This window comes from Beta vulgaris, chromosome 5, assembly GCF_026745355.1.
Source record: "Beta vulgaris subsp. vulgaris cultivar EL10 chromosome 5, EL10.2, whole genome shotgun sequence".
Lineage (NCBI taxonomy): Eukaryota > Viridiplantae > Streptophyta > Magnoliopsida > Caryophyllales > Amaranthaceae > Beta > Beta vulgaris.
This window is the reverse complement of record NC_079206.1, coordinates 57,523,936-57,528,330: the sequence shown is the minus strand read 5'-3', so window position 1 is coordinate 57,528,330 and position 4,395 is coordinate 57,523,936. Positions and strand designations below refer to the sequence as shown.

General features: G+C 40.6%; 1 long non-coding RNA gene across 1 annotated transcript; it reads left to right on the top strand.

Moving 5' to 3' along the window:
• Positions 1–740: 740 nt before the first annotated feature.
• LOC125497427 (uncharacterized) lies at positions 741–3,182 on the top strand. The gene is made up of 2 exons (XR_007274147.2): positions 741–1,288; positions 2,828–3,182. It is a non-coding gene; the product is annotated as an uncharacterized LOC125497427 (long non-coding RNA).
• The last annotated feature ends 1,213 nt before the right edge of the window (positions 3,183–4,395 follow it).

Genomic DNA, 4,395 nt, shown 5'->3' with positions numbered 1-4,395 from the left:
TAAAAAATTGAAAAATGAGAATCAATAATGAAACTTGTCATATGAGAGGGTCAAAATTGAAATATGTAATATCATTAATAACTTGACAAACTAGAATGACACAATCAATTCACGAAATCAATTAGAATCTTCAACCAAAAAAAGTTAGCAATATATCTTGATAACATAATATTTCATATTTATAAAGTTCAAACAATATGTATTATTAACAATTATAATTGTTAAAGAATTATACTAAAGTCGCTGAAAAGAAAATTACTAAATCATCGACCAAATTTACAGTGACAGTATTGAACAGTTAAAAATCATTCACCTTTATTTTAAAAGAGAATAACATCTATAAAAGAACCTCAATAATTTACTCACTATCAAAATAAATTTAGATAAAAAAATATCCATTTGTACATAACTATATAAGATTATAGACGCACACATCCTGTGCATATGCAACTAGTATATTGGCCCTGTTTGGCAAACAGAGTTTAGAGTTTGCTGTTAGAGTTTTAACTTTTTATTCAGGGCATCTGACTGCGGATTTCACTGTTGTTTATATATGTGTGTTTAGTAACACTTAACTATTTGATAAAAACAGATTAATATTTTATGATGTGAAAATGACAAAAATACCCTTACTAAATATATAAACTATGCTTTAATTACCCCTAATTAAAACTAATTTAGACTATTAATCTCACCCATATATTCACTCCCCAGACCCCACCTACTATCACACCGCCTCATTCTATTATCCTACCCACTCTCTCCTCACCCCTCCATCAATATTCTCTCTTTCTCACGATCAAGAGACACAAATGATCAAGGCCATACAACCAAGATCAAATCTACACAATTTCGATCAAGGCCACGCAATCACCATCAAGGCCACACAACATCTTCATCCTACTTTCTCTCTCTCTTCCATCATTTTGGTAATTCGGGTTGTGGGTTTTCGATTTTGGGTGGTTTGGGTTGTAAGTTTTCGGTTTTCGGTTTTCGGTGGTTGTGGGTTGTTGGTTTTTGAATTTTGATTGTGGGTTTTCGATTTGGGTGGTTGTGGTTTGTGAGTTTTTGGTTTTGGGTGGTTGTGGTTTGTGGGTTTTGGGTGGTTATGGGTTGTTGGTTTTCGAATTTTGATTGTGAGTTTTCGATTTGGGTGATTGTGGTTTGTGGGTTTTCGGTTTTGGGTAGTTGTGGTTTGTGGGTTTTCGGTTTTCGGTGGTTGTGGGTTGTTGGTTTTCGAATTTTGATTGTGGGAAAGCCTCGGCTTAGTAAATTCTACGATTTCCAGGTTTTGTTTCTTTCTTGATTTCTGCTATCTAATGCTTGCGATTTTCGCCATTTCTATCGAGTTTTTAAATTAAATTCGAATTTGATCGATTTTCCGCTTTAATTTCATCTTGTCAATATTTTCTCTTGTTGTAATTCGTACTTTATACTCAGGTTTTCTCCTTTGTCATTTATGAATTTATGATATTCATAGTTAGAATTATTGATTTCAAATTTTGAGGTTTTAATTTTCTGACATGTTTTGATCTAGTATTATGCAGTAGGCCTTAGCAACTTTTTGAATTTCGATCATATTGGTCCGGTGCGTATCTTTTTTGTCCCCGTCTTTTCTTCTCCGAAAGTTAAAATTACTTATTTATGCATTAATTTTTTGTGTAAGTTTCTTGATGTTTGATTATCCGCGATCAATTTGTATATATGTATCATTTTCTCTTCCAAATTTCTAGTTATTATTTTATTTTTATATCCCCTTCATCGACCTACGATTACTCTATTAGTTCAATAGTTCTATCTCTATTCATCTTTCTCTTTTTGGTGGCTTGTGTGTGCGCGCGTGCCTCTAATAAGAGGTTCCTTTTCATGACAAATTTGTGAATCACATTTGCAGATAGTATATATACTAAAATGTCGCAAACGCCATTGATCTTATTAAATTCAACAAAAACCTGAAAACATATTGCTCTTGACAACAATATATGTGTATAGCAGATTTTATACCTGAGTGTTTGTTACCAATAAAAGGGATGTACTTGTATTCACTGTCAGGACTCGGGAACAAAAGCAAACCATTACCAACTGACTCTGAAAATGTTGGTTAAATTTGTTCCTTCAAATTATACATGGTCAATCTGCCATAATTTGAATTTCCTTTCCAGTGCTGCTGCCTTCTAGGTTGACTTTTGATGAATAACCTCTGCCATAATTTGAACAATTGACATTACAACTAGGATGCAGTGGGTTTAAAAGCTACTATGGACTCGAAAAATATAATTAACCATTGTTTTATAAGCTTGAAATTTATAAGCTTGAAGGCTGTTTCGTTGAGGGAGGGGGGGGGGGTATTTGCAAGAAGAATGTCGTGTGAAAGAGTGCTTATTTGGATTTGAAAGATTAACTAATCACTAGTATATAAGCTTTTAAGTTGCTAAGTTGTTGGGGGGGGGGATGTGAAAGAGTACTGAGGGTATCGGCGAACCTTGCAATTCACTTCTTCTGAATGAAGTCCATATTGTGAATTGGCTTTGCAATCATTCAGGTGGCAATATACTATAAATTAAAGTCATTGTTGTTTAAGCTGTTGATGACTATGTTTACACTGGAAACTCCGGCAAGTTTGCCATTTGTATGTGTTTTCAACCCCCTTCCTCTGTCATGTCATATGCCTGAAGTGTAATACGTGTTTTTTTCTTTGTTTTATTTCTCTGGCTTACTTTTTGAATCTCTCCTACAAAAACCTATCTTGCACTTATGGCATAGATGTAGTATTATTACTCCATAACCTACTCCCGTTCGCTCCTAATTAAGCTTTTCTCATTTGCAGGATTCTCGACTCGTTTACAAGCATTATGCAACCCTAACCCTTTACTTCGTATTTGTGTATGACAATGCTGAAAATGCCCTTAGCAGAGGAAAAACCTCTATTCCACTTGCTGTATTTTTATCTTTGCTACAAGGCTATAACATCTGAATTCTTTTGATCAATGTGTCTCTTACTCTTTACTTACTTCATCAAGGCTTTGTCCTTACATGAGCTTGCAGCTTTTCTAGAAACTTTGGACAAATGCTTCAAGAATGTCTGTGAGCTTGACATAGTGTACAATTATGGTAAGGTAAAACTCATTTATGTAATATTACTAATACAGAAACTTTGCCAGCAACCAGCTTTTGTATAGTCACATTCGTCCATTTACTACATTTTGCATTTTGTTCTTTGTTTAAAACAATTTTTTCGACAACACAATTTATATGGGGTATGTTGTATGGGGTAATGGGAATTTGGTTGTAGGGGGTAGGAGGGGGGTAGGGGTAGAGGGTAGGAAAGGGTGGGACGATATGGGTAGAGGGTAGGACAAGGGGGAGGGGGTAGAGAGTAAGGGTTAGGAGGTAGGGGTAGGAGGGGGTAAGGGGTTAGGAGGGTAGGAGAGGGTAGGGGGTAGGAGGGTAGGGGTAGGGGTAGGAAGGGTAAGGGGTTAGGAGAGGGTAGGGGGTAGGAGGGTAGGGGTAGGGGTAGGAAAGGGTAAGGGGTTAGGAGGGGGTATGGGGTTAAGAGGGTAGGAGAGGGTGAGGGGTTAGGAGGGGGTAAGGGGTAGGAGGATCGAGGTAGAGGGGTAGGGGGTAGGAGGGGGTAAGGGGTTAGAGGGGGGTAGGAGGGGGTAGGAGGATAGGGGTAGAGGGTAGGACGATAGGGTAAAGGGTAAGAGATAGGGGTAGGGGTTAGGAGGGGGTAAAGGATAGGAGGGTAGGAAGGGGTAGGACGATAGGGGGTTAGGAGGGGGTAGGGGTTAGGAGGGGGTAGAGGTAGGAGGGGGTAAGGGGTTAGGGGTAGGAGGATAGGGGTAGAGGGTATGACGATAGGGGTAGGGGTAGGGGTAGGGGGATAGGAGGGGTAGAGGGTAGGGGGATAGGAGGGGGTAGAGGATAGGATGATAGGGGTAGGGGTAGGGGTAGAGGGGTAGCAAGGGGTAGGACGATAAGGGTAGGATAGGGGGGTTAGGGGGTAGTAGGGGGTTAGGGGGGTAGGACGATAAGGGTAGGATAGGGGGGTAAGGGTAGGATGGGGGTAGGGGGGCAGGACGGGAGAGTAGGAGGGGTAGGACGGGAGGGTAGGAGAGGGGATAGGGGGTAGGACGGGAGGATAGAGGGGTAGGAGGGGGTAGGGAGGGGTAGGGGTAGAGGGTAGGACGATAGGGATATGATAGGGAGGGTAAGGGGTAGGATGGGGGTAGGGGGTAGGACGGGATGGTAGGAGGGGTAGGACGGGAGGGTAGGAGAGGGGATAGGGGGTAGGACGGGAGGATAGAGGGGTAGGAGGGTTGGACGAGGGTAGGAGGGGGTAGGGAGGGGTAGGGGTAGAGGGTAGGACGATAGGGATATGATAGGGAGGGTAAG